The 13,370-nt window shown below is 31.7% G+C and overlaps 1 long non-coding RNA gene across 1 annotated transcript in view; it reads left to right on the forward strand.

The window, feature by feature from the left end:
* LOC105114017 (uncharacterized) overlaps positions 1-4,536 on the forward strand; it is a 24,189-nt gene extending 19,653 nt beyond the window's left edge. Inside the window, exon 3 of the long non-coding RNA XR_840057.1 lies at positions 4,505-4,536. This is a non-coding gene — a long non-coding RNA (uncharacterized LOC105114017). The remainder of the gene's footprint in view (positions 1-4,504) is intronic.
* The last annotated feature ends 8,834 nt before the right edge of the window (positions 4,537-13,370 follow it).

Below are 13,370 nucleotides of genomic sequence, written 5' to 3' on the forward strand. Positions count from 1 at the left end.
TTATTACTACTACTACTACTACTACTACTACTACTCCTCCTACTACTACTACTACTATTATTGTTATTATTATTGTTGTTGTTATTGTTATTATTATTGTTATTATTATTGTTATTGTTGTTGTATTATTATCATCTATAATTTATACAATTAACCTCCTTGTGGTTCAACCCCGGTCTTGCCGGGTTATTTATTACTTCGACACTCCTTCATTTGAGATAAGATATCAATTTTTTAGTCGTGTCATTTTACAAAATAAGATATAAAATATACGTTGTAAGATAAGTTTTTTTTCTTGAGGAAATTGCAAGACTTTGGCCATCAATCTGACACCCTTTGCAAAATTATATTACCCCAATCAGGGAGGAGTTAAAAAACTAAAAAACTGATTAAATTAAGAAAAAAAATTGAAAAAATTGAATTAAGAAAAACCAATTAAACCGATTAGAATTTTGAAAAAACAAACCGGTTCGGTTTGATTTTGATTTTATAAGCCTGAAATTGAAAAAATCAAACCAAACCCAAATCAGAAAAAAACTAAACCAAACCGAAAAAACCGAGCAAAAATAGTTTGAACTGAATTTTTTGAAAAAATAAACCAAACTGAAACTTGTTAGTTTAAATCGGTTTTGGTTGTTTTTAAAAAAAATCGATTTGGTTACTTTTTTTTTATAAAAACCAAACCAAATCAAAATAATCACCCCTTACTCCTAACATATAATATGAAAATAACTTTTTATTAAGAAAGAAATATGACTGAGTGGTTTGGTAATTAAAAATATTTCTTTCTTGAATATCAAAATCTAAACCTTAAATAATATTTTGAATTTTTATGAATTGCTTGATTTTTTTATTTAATATTTAATTATTGTTGTTGTTGTTGTTCTTATTATCTGGTCCTTTTGCTTTTCTATTTATATAATAGAATAGTATATTGTTGTTGTTGTTCTTATTACCTGGTCCTTCTGCTTTTCTATTTATATAATAGAATAGTATTTACTATAATTTTGAACCCCCGCATAGCCGGCGTGTCAACTTAGAATCCATTCGACCCAGTGCTGAAACCGGGCCGGGTTGAAAAAAATAGAAAAAGAAAACATTAAGTGTGACCTAGTGGGTTAACTCGATGACGTAGTTAACCCGACAAGACCCGATTAAAAACACGATTGTAACCTATTGATTTATATTTTTTTTAACTAAAACAATGTTATTTTAATTAAAAAATTGACCTGTCAAAATCTAATGACCAAGTTAAAACTCGAAATCCGGGTCTCGAATCAGGCCAGGCCGGGTTTGAAATCTGTGGTATTTACAATAGTCTCCGGCCATCTGCCTTGAACTTCTTTAATTACACCGTGTTTTCAAATGAATTATTCCATTAATACTTGCTTCAAATAATTCTTACATATTAAAATTAATTAATTAATAATTATTCCATTAATACTTGCTACAAATAATTCTTACATATTAAAATTAATTAATTAATAATGGCATTTCCCGCGCACCAAACCTTTAAGAGAAATAAATAACTCACCAAAAATATAGATTCCTCCACCTTCAAAACTACAGCTTTCCTTTGCAAATCAATGCTTAGATCTACGTGTTAAAATTAGTCTTCACACAAACAACAAATCTCCATCCTTAACCAGCACAAGGACCCACCATTACACACATAAAAAAAAACAATTAATATATCTCGTCTGATCACCACATACTACAATCACCCATGCATGCATCTTTACTTCAACAAGATCAACGGCTTGAAATTCAAATTTAGATGGTGATCATTCAAGGTATGCAGCATTAAAGTAGGGGTAGTTTGGGGATAATAAACTGGTCAAAGAATCAGTACCAAGTAAGCAAAATTCCAAGCTGGCAACGGCTGCAATTAGGATGGACACGCGCATGGAAGCACCCCTTTATAAAGTCCCCCGCTTCTGTTCCCATTCTCTTCATCTTCGAGGCGTGCAAACATCCTTCATTTCTTCCTCATTTTTTTCCTGTCTCAGTCAAATTTTGTGCTCATTAGCCATCACCCTCTCTCTGTCTCTAGATAAGTTCGAGAGGGGGGGGAGGGGGGGCGGCGAGAGAGAGAGAGCACATGCTTATGTTTTGAATAATGCTCCTATCTCTCTCTGGTGTGCTTCTTTTTTCATGGCTATTAACTCCTATTTTGTGTCGGCATTGCAGCTTTTCATTCTGTCAAAAACCAAACAAAAGTGAAACGTTTTCCCTAAGCCTTATCTCTCCTTGATGTACTCGTTTCCAACGTAGAAAGCATGCATTGGTGGGAGAAAACAATGGAGGAAAGATACAACAAGCATGATATCAGGAACCCATCTTTCTCTTCATCTCTTCTGGATGAAATCTACCGTTCTTTTGATGATGGTGAACCAAAACATGAAGAGTTGAAATTCTATCGAGAAACAATGCCGAGGAAACAAAACAAAGGTACTAGTGGGATTAAAATTGAACGAGAAGAAGGGATGTCAGCTCTTCAACCAGCTTGTTTGATCGGAAAATGGATGGAACAGAAGGTGAGTCAAAAGCTCATCACTCAACAGAGGAGGCAAAACCTGATGGAATTCGAGATAAAATCACAGCTTGATCATGATCTTGACCAAGATGTCCTGTTTTTTAGCTCCACTTCAACCTCTTCAGATTCTAGCTTTGGTGGGTTCTCATCTTCTGATACAGAATCCATGTATGGTGGGTTCTCAAGGGCTTCTTCTTTCAATCCACCACGGCCTCAGCCAGTCAGGACAAGCGCGTCGGCTCGGCCAGGAAAAACAGGGAGGACTCTGTTTTATGAACAGAGGGAAGCGCATATGTTCGATGATTACCACTACAATTCTGCTTCAGAACAGACACCAAGTTTTGAAGAGAGCTTAATCAAGCCCGAATCAAGAGCCTTAAAGACTTACCGCAATCTAAAGAAGGTGAAACAGCCAATTTCACCGGGTAGCAAGCTCGCAAATTTCCTTAATTCCCTCTTCACCACAGGGAACACAAAGAAATCAAAGAATTCACCTACCATTGGAAACTTTGATGAAGAAACGGAACTTAAATCAGGGCAAGCATCAACCTGCTCTTCTGCTTCATCGTTCTCAAGATCCTGTTTGAGCAAGCATTCGCCATCGACAAGGGAGAAATTACGCAATGGGGTTAAAAGGAGTGTCAGATTTTACCCTGTGAGTATAGTTGTTGATGAAGATTGCAGGCCAGTCGGACACAAATCATTATATGATGTGGAAGAATCAAGTCTAAAGTCTGTTTCTCTGTCAACAGCATGGGAAATTGGGAAATCACCATCAAGAAAAATAGATGATGAGCTTAAGTACCAAGTAGTGGAGAAGAGTAGGAGAATTGAGGAAGTGGCGAGAGAGTTCTTGAAAGATTATAATAAGAAGAAAAATGATGTTCTTAAGATTGATGTTGGCGGAAAGTACAATGATCGTTTTGAGGATGAACATGAAGATGAGGACGAAGATGATGATGCTGCAAGTTATTCGAGTTCGGATTTTTTCGAGCTTGATCATCTAGCAGTAATCGGAAAAGATCGTAGGTATTCTGAAGAGCTTCCTGTGTATGAAACTACTCATCTTGCAGTAATCGGAGAAAATCGTGCCATTGCTAATGGCTTGATGGTGTAGTTTCTAATAATAACTATGATGAGCTTAAGTACCAAGTATTTTCTTTTTCTTTTTCCATAATGGATCCAATGTGAAGATCCATTTTCGAGGTTATTGGGAATCATTGGAATGGTGAAAGGTGATGGTATATGAAAATATAGTTAATTTCTTAATGGTTGATGCCATCTCTAGTGGCTCCAATTAGAACAATCTTTCTGTTCCATGCATGCCATCTCTAATGGCTCCAATTAGAACAATCTTTCTGTTCCATGCTACATGGATTTTGCATTGCCCTGGCTCTATGCGTTTTTTCGGTGCTATTAATTTCATGGGACCTATGCTGATAAAATTATGCAGGAAGTTGGCCAAATCTCAGCCCTGAATGCGTCTATTTGCCTAGCTAATGTTAATGATTCAGTTTCGAAAATAACAATAATAAAATAAAGAAGAGAGAATATGATTTTACTGAAAAGAAACAAGTAGGGATGTGTTCATTCTTTGATGGTGATCTTAACTGGGAGAGAGACACTGACAGCACAGGTTTTGATAGAACTGAGGAAAAGAAAAGGGGGAAAGAGAGATAAAGAGAGAAGTGAAGGGAGAAGAAAAATAAAAGATTCGAGGTCTTAATCACAAGAAAAATAAGAGGGTGTGATGGTAAAGGCAAAGGCAGATCTTCGCTAATGGGAAAAGGTTGGTTTTGTATTCTTGTCTATAATAATTTAAAAAATAATATAAATTATATATTAAAATTTTATTTACTATTTTAAATTATTAAATTAAAATAATTTTTTAATATGATATTAAATCTTGATAATTAAGAATTATAATTTTTTTAATGCATTGCGTGTATCTCATAGAGGCAGGAATAGAAATTGTTCAAATTCAGAGGCAACAATAAAGCAGCAGCATGGTGCAAGACATGGTAACAGAAGCTGGTGGTCCTAAGAATTAACAGAGGATAGCTGTATCAATAAATAAATAAATAGCTGTAAATATCAAATGGGTTTACTGCCGACGACGATTGCATAGTTCTGATGAACTGTAGATCCATGTTCGCAGGTGGCACTTGAAAATTTCTGTCCTATAGGAAGATTTATGTTGAAGGGAGAGCGGGGAAGAGAGTGAGCGAGCAAGGGAGGGCTATAAAGCTCTCATTTACTACAATAGGGTGGGTGGTGTTTAAAATTGAAAATTTTCGAATTTTTTTTTATTTTAAATAATTTTTTATTTTTAGATTATTTTGATATGTTAATATCTAAAATAAATTTTAAAAAATATAAAAATATTATTTTAATATATTTTTAAATAAAAAATACTTTAAAAAATAAACAATAATATAACACCAAACAAGCTCTTCAACATACCCTCACCATCTTAAAAAAATAAATAAAAATAAAGGTGGTGATTTGATTGCCCTCACTGGCATGCATGCAACATTGTCTTCGCCTGGAAATTAAACAAATTATTTGATTGATAGCAAATGACTACACTGATTGATGTATTACAAGGGGGGTAAGGCAGTGTTGACAATTATTGTACGTTTTCCTGCATCGTTTTCTCCTCAAAATCCTGCTATATATATCTTTTTAAGATGCCCATCCAAGTCTTTATAGAGAGCTGAGACATGATATGCCCGAAAGGAATCACATAAGTATGAATATGCCAATCAACAAAATTTTCCTGCCTCCAAGAATCCTAATTATGCTGCTACGTGCAGTATATCTTTCTTGATTTTGCCATATGGAGTCTCGAGATGCATTGTACTATACTCCATGAAAACAAGATAAAGAGCTAGCTCTTGAGTGACAGTTCCTGCTCAATTCCCTTCCTCATGCATCAAAAGCACCGAGTAAAAAGAATTTATTACAGAGATCAAGTTGAGAATATTAGAAGCAAGTGGCTAGAACTAAGTTCAACTTGAAATCCTTGTAAGAGGCTAGGGGTTCATCGTTAGTAGTAGGCCTAATAATAGTAGACCTAGATGTAACTAAGACGTGATGAGCATGATGAGAAGAATAATGTTCGTGGGCGTGAAGTGAAGTTTTCCTTGAAAAAATAAACCAAACTGCCTAGCCCCCTCTTGTCATTCACTTGTTTAGTCTAATCACATTGATGCTCTGTCCACCAAACTATGCATTCGTAGTTATCAATCTTAGCCTTGGTAACCGGTTAATTTGAAATTTAGTTTTCGTCAGGTTTCCTTTAAACTATTAAAAAAAAATAGTTAAACTCCGGTGACTACGCTAAATAATCTCCAATAATTTCGTGGTCAATTTATATATGAAATGATCTAGTCAATATTTTTTAAATTTTTTGTGCAAAATAACATTATTTCCATTTTTTATAAATTTTATTAAAAATAATATTTTTTATTAAAAAAACTTAATTAATATAAGTTAGTTTGTGAATTTATGGTTTAACCTCCAATTATGATTTGTATTTTAAGCTAAATCATATTTTATAATTATATTTTGAGCTAAATCATATTTAAAAAAAATTTTAAAACCGGTATAAATCTCTTTAGAACAAATATAATTTAAAATTTTAAGTAATTAAATAAGATTATTTAGTTCAATAAAAAGAAAACTTACTAAACATATAAATATTTCAAAAAAAAAACTTAGAGTTCATGCATATTAAAATTATAAACATGAAATAATAAACTTGTAAAGATGTACACATGGCAAGTAAATATATAAAAGACTATCATAGAAAAATCATGCTATGAAAGGCTAATAAAATATATAAAAGTTTTAACAACTATACTAAGCATGCATTCAAAGAAATAAAAGAGATAAAAAATTAATCATAGCATCATATAAAAAAAAATAGAGTAAATAAAATAAAATAATAATATTTCCTTGTTAAAAAAATTTAAAATTAATAAATTTTTGTTGTTTTTTAAAATAAATTATGTATCCTTAAAACTTTATTATTTCTTTTTTGATGCAGAAGATGTTTATAATAATTCTTTCAAGATTCTAACAACGTCATCTTAGTTTATACAAACTTCTAAATAAAATATTTAAATTAAAAATTATATAACTCAAATGGATCTTAATAAGATAATTATAATCTTTAAATTTCTAAAAAAACAAAAGCATGAAAAGAAAAAGAAAACAACTGAAAAAGTGATGAGCAAAAGTGAAGGGAAAAAAAAAGCTTATGGAAGTGATTGTTAGCATTCACATGCCCTGCTAAAAGAAATATTTTTTTATAGATTAAGTTGAAATTTAATTTTTAATTAAAAAATAATTTTTAAAAATTAAAATATTATTTTATAGTAAATTTAAATCTAGATGAGAGCAGAAACGGGGTCAACACACCCGGTTGAAGCTCAAAAACTGATTTTATATATAATCTTAAGACTACTCATCATAATGTTTTCAAGCAGGCTGCATGAACAGAGGATATTGATAAAATATTTTTATACCAGTTACATGACGAGGGCTACCGATCAGAATATTATTAAGTCAATTATACGAGTAGAGGCTGATCAAAATGTTTTGAAGCCGCGTGAGCAAGATTGTCGATTTAAAATGGTTCGAGCCCCCAGCACGGGCAGGGGCTATGAGCTTCTAGATAACGGTTAGCCAACAGCATGAGTCGGGACTAAACCACATACGCGATATCAACAATTGAAAAGTGAGAATATGAGTGGATCCAAATCGAGTGTTCCACTGTATTGGGAATATAAGACCCGTTTGTTTTGGGAATATAATATCGTTTGTTTGCTGAAAAATTATTTTTTTTCTAAAGTGAATTATGAAAAAAGTAAATTTCAAAAAAATGAATTTTGGAGAAAATGAATTCCTGAAAAGTAAAGTATTTTTCGATGTTTAGTAGTGTTATGAAAAATGAATTGGAAAATAATTTATTAATATTTTATTTTTCTCAAGTTTATTAAAATAATAAGGAATAAATCTTACAAATTAAAAAGTTGAATAATAATGAAATTGAAAAAAAAATTCATAAATTATCTCAAATAAAATAAATAATAATCAAAAAAAAAAAGATCAAATCTAAAAAAAAAAGATAAAGAAATTAAAATAATAATAATTAACATTTCATAAAGTATTTCAAATAAAATAAATAACAATCAAAAGAACGAGGACCAAATTTGATAGAAAAAAATTTCAATAAAAAACTAATAGGAGAAAAGCAAATAACAATTATAAAAATGAGGACCAAAGTAAATATAAAAATTAAATTTTAAGAAATGAAATTGAAAAATAAATATTCAAAACAAAATATATATAGCAATCAAAAGTTTGAGGATCAAATTTGATATAATCAGCAAATAATGACATTTCTAAACTTTTCACAACTTCCGGAAAGTGTTTTCCTCCCAAATTTTTCAAGAAAACACTTTCCTGAAAATCAAGCCACATTTTCCTTTGACTAAAAAGTGTTTTCCGTTTATCAACTTTCCTAACAGCAAACAAACACAAGAAAGTTTGGAAAATAATTTCCCAGAAATCACTTTCTGCAAAACAAACACAAGAAAGTTTGGAAAATGATTTCCCAGAAATCACTTTCTGCAAAACAAACACAAGAAAGTTTGGAAAGTGTTTTCCCGGAAACCACTTTCCGGAAAACAAACACAGCTAAAAAGGAAAACACTTTCCTGAAAATTAAGCAAAAATTTTTTTGACTAAAATATATTTTCGTTGACTAGAAAGTGTTTTTCATTGATTGGAAAGTGTTTTCTGTTAACTGGAAAGTGTTTTTTGTTGATCGGAAAATGTTTTCTGTTGACCAACTTTCCTAGTGACAAACAAACACAGAAAAGTTTAAAAAGTGATTTCCCGAAAATTGTTTTTCAGGAAACAAACATAGCCTAAATAGTTTAAGAAGAACATGTATATCAATTGAAATTTCATCTGCACATAGCATGCAATAACGTGTTGGAAATTGACAACTGTAAATGGGAAGCACAAGAAATAAAAATCCTTGCAAAATACATATATTTGTCACTTTGTCTATTTTACTCCCTTTTTATTTTTTTATTTTAGTATTTTTTGTATTTTTATTTTTTTTGAAAAAAGACAACCTTAGTATTAATTCTAAGAAAAATTTATTAAAATTTTTAGAATGGATGCATTAATGCATTAATTGATGAACATTATAAATATATTTTTAAATTTAAAATATTTTTTTAAAAAGAGTGAAAATCTTGAAAATAGTACATTTAAATAAAATTACTTGAATAGTGTAAAAAAATAAATAAATCAAATTTAGTGATTGGTGGATGTCTTTGGAGTTCCTGTACAAACACTGCCACAACCTTTTATAGAGCTCCATAGAATAATTTCTCCCATAAAATCTAGACGATTAATCCTTGACATGGATGTTGACTGTTATTTTTATATTATATTTGTGTGTTTGAAAGGGTAATTATTTTTTAAAATATTTTTTAAATTTAAAATATATTAAAATAATTTTTTTATTTTTTTTTAAATTATTTTTGACATTAAGATATTAATGTATTAAAATAATTTAAAAATACTAAAAAAATTATAAATTTAAAATAAAGAAAAAATTAATTTTTTTTAAATAATTTTTTTTTTAAAAAAAAAAAACAGACATGTATCTGATTCACCTACCATTGAACATCTCTGTGTCATTTTCTATTTAGCGGCGAAGCTATTTCTTTGGCTAGCTCTCCTAGCAAGCTGAGGTCAGTTAATGATCTCAACAACTCCCCCAATTCATATGATTTGACAAGTGATGGAAACGTGATCGTGAATGTTGAACTAATTATTAATTAACAAAACACAAACGGTCTAATTTTTTTGTATTTTTTTCATTTTTTTCTTTCATTTTTTTCTTCAATATTAATTATTTTAGAAATTATACTTTATAATTTTTTATTATAGCTAAATCATTGTACCTACATTCTTAAATTACTATTTATTGGAAGAGTATTTTCTATTTTTTTAATTTATTCTTTAATATTAGGTTATTTTGTGTGTTTTGTTTTGTATTTTTTAGTAAATTATATATCAATTTTATTAATTTAATTTTTTTTTAATTTCACTCTTTAATATTACATTAGCTGAAAGTGAGATTTCATAATTTTTTTGATTTACTTTATAGAATTTTGCTGAACATAATTTCTTTATTATCATAAACCCTTTTTATAAAGGTAACGTACAAGTTGCATGTAACATAAATACAAAGACTTGAAACTTGTTTCAACTGAAGTTATATGTTTACAAGGAGTCTGTAGGGGATATATACAGCATAGGTAAGAATTCAAGTGAGCTTGTTTATCTGCAGCAAATGATTATATTTTGTGTGATAGATAATCCTTAACACACTCCCTCAATATAGGCATGTTAATGGTTAAGCCTATCTTGTGAACTATCATCTGAAACTTGGCACGAGAGAGAGGTTTAGTGAGGAAGTCAGTAAGTTGATCATGTGTACTGACACGAGAGACATCTAAAACACCTTTCTTTACTAGATCGTGAACAAAGTGCAGGTCAATAGCAATGTGTTTAATGCGAGAGTACATGACTAGATTTTGACTTAGTTGAGTAGCACCAATGTTATTACAGTAGATGCTGAGACGCTTAACTTAATTCCCAGTATATGGAGTAAAGTGCGAATCCATATGAGTTCTGAAGTTGCTGAGTCTAGAGCCCTATATTCAGCCTCCATGGAAGATCGGGTGACTGAATGTTGTTTCCTTATGCTCTATGAGATTGGGCAGTTCCTAAAAAAATATGAGATAGGCAGAGGTAGAGTGTCTGTTATCTGGATCAATACCCTAATCTACATCTGAGTATTCGGAGAGATGAAGATTGACAAAAGACATAAGTGATATCCCATGAGTGATTGTGCCTTTGACATATCAAAGCACCCATTTTGCTAAAGTCCAATGAAATTGACTAGGTTGATGCATGAATTGAGCAAGCTTGTTTACAACAAAAACAATATTAGGTCGGGTGATGGCTAAGTACTGTAAGGCTCCTATGATGCTTTAGGATTGCTTTTGGTCTGCAAGAGGGTGACATCATTTAGTTGAAATGTTGGTTTGATATTAAGAAAAGTGTGGATGGGTCTGGCCCCTTCCATGTTAGTTTTCTTGAGAAGGTCTCTAATGTATTTTTGTTGAGACAAGAAGATCCCCTCGCGAGTTTGTTGCGCTTCCACCCCAATAAAATAGTGCAAGGCACCAAGCTTCTTTAAAGAGACATGTACGCCAAACTGGCATATTATATCTGACATAACTTGTGAATCATTACCTGTAATGAACACATTATCAGTATATACCAGTATAAATAAGGTTATACCATTCTTTGAGTAGATAAACAAAGAAAGGTCAGACTTAGATTGTTGAAATCCTAATGTCAGAAGAAAGGAGTTGAGTTTGTCATACCAGGCACGTGGTGTCTGTTTTAAGCCATATATGGATTTGTGTAATTTGCTAATGAGTGAGAGCAATATGAAGTCTATAAATCCTAATGGCTGAATCATGTACACATCTTTCTGTAGTGATCCATGTAGAAATGCATTATTGATGTATAGTTGTTGCATGCATTAGTGATGTTAAACAGTAATGGATAACATAGTTCTGATTGTGACTAGTTTGACAACTAGATTAAAGGTTTCATAATAATCAAGACAGGGGCGTTAATGATACCCTTTGGCTATTAGACATGCTTTGTATCGTGATACTATGCCATTAGCATTGTGTTTGATGCAAAAAGGCCACCGACAACTAACAAGGATGATGGATGGGTTTAATGGAACTAGTTTTTAGGTGGCAAATTTAACCAAGGTATTGAACTTTTCAGACGTAGCCTATCGTCATTTATGATCTTTCAGGGTTTGAAAGACACATGTGGGCTTTATAGGTTGTGGGAAGGGTGTTTTGTGGTGAGGTGGAGTTGCTTTGGTTTGTAAATGTTGTTCATGGATCTTATTGTCATATTGTGTTGCAGGTTGAAGGTTGTGAGGATGGTGGTTATGTGACTAATCTGTTTTCTGATAGTGTAGTGAGTAGAACCAGAATCTGTGTTGGTGGTGCATATAGAGGAACAACAGGAGTAGCAGTTGTCACTAATGATTGCCTCAGTGGTGTCTGTCCTAAAGGTGGAACTACCAAGATGGTGGAAACAACTGTGAGATTCCCTGCAAGTGGTTATGATGACACACTAGTGGAGGCCATGTAGGGAAAAATAGTTTCATAAAAAACAATATTTTTTGAAATATAAAACCGAGATGAATGAATGTCCATGCATTTATATGCGTTTTGAGTGCTTGAACAACCAAGAAAAATGCATGATTTTGGACTTTGGTTGTAGTTTGTTGTGATTGTAAGGTTTGAGCTATAAGAAACATTAACACCCATAGTATGAAGTTTGTGATAATTTGGTTAATGACCAAAAATGTTTTCTAAAGGACTTTTGTTGTTTAGAATTGAAGTTGACATATGGTTAATTAGATAAACTGTAATTTGAAAAGCATGTGTCTAGTATGACACTGGATAATATGCTTGATGAAGCAACGTGAGGCCTATCTTGACAATGTGATGATGTCGTCATTTACTTGTCCTATTTTATTATGGTGTGTGTGGAGTGGTGGTGAGCATGTTTATAGATTGAGAGGATAGAAACTGAAGAAGATTCTGATACTCACTGCCATTATCAGAGTATAAATTCTTAATTTGAAAGCCAAATTGTTTTCAACAAATCCTTTAATTGAATGAATATGGATCGAACATCATTTTTATGACGAATTGAAAATAACCAGCAATACTTTATGAAATGATCCACAAATAAAACATAGTATCGAAAACCATCAATGGAAATTGATGTTGCTGGCTCTTATATATCTGTGTAAATGTATTTAAGAGGATGAGTGCTTATAATAGATGTTTTGGAAAAAGACAATTGATGACTTTTATTGCATTAGCAAGCTAAACAAATAGGTGATAAAGATTGTCTGGAACCTAAAACTGGAAGGGAAAAATAATTAATTATAAAACAATATATTTTGGTAGAGGGATGACCAAGTTATATGTGCCATAGATCAAGGGAAGTTCTTTCATCGACAAGTGCAAGTGCTGGAGGTTTATTGATTGGTGATAATTGTGGTGGTGGATAGACAACATCCTGACAGTCACAACGAATAATTGTTGTCCTTGTATTCTAATTCTTCATAAGAAAATAAAAAGAATGAAATTCAATGTAGACATTATTGGAGCAGGTAAAGTGATGAACATAAACTAAATTCTTATGGATATTGGGGACATAAAAAGTATTATTCAGAAGAGAAGATTTTGATAGTGAATCAATGACATAGAGCCGACATGTGTTATTTTTAAACCTGAGCCATCACCAATGACTACTTCATCTGTTCTATCATATTCAGAGTGGATTGAGAGGTTTGTAAGAGTATAGGTAATGTGATGAGAGGCTGCTGAGTCTATGAGCCATTTTTTCTCCTGTGTGCCATTTTTAGCTGTATAATTTGCAGATTTTTAGCCATGATACCTTATAACATGTCTTAGCTGAGTGCCCTTTGGTATCACATAGTTGACAAATTAGTGGAGGCTAATTGGATTTGTCTCTAGGAATATATCCGGTTGGTTGGATCTATAATAAATAGTAGGTGGATTTGGAGATCGTGCTGGTTTGAAATATCAGCTGCATTTGAGCTGTATTAATAGTGGCTATCAATCTAGAGTTAGAAGCATCAATACATTTGAGGTAGTTTTCATGA

This window comes from Populus euphratica, unplaced genomic scaffold, assembly GCF_000495115.2.
Source record: "Populus euphratica unplaced genomic scaffold, PopEup_1.0 scaffold473.1, whole genome shotgun sequence".
In the NCBI taxonomy this organism is placed as follows: domain Eukaryota; kingdom Viridiplantae; phylum Streptophyta; class Magnoliopsida; order Malpighiales; family Salicaceae; genus Populus; species Populus euphratica.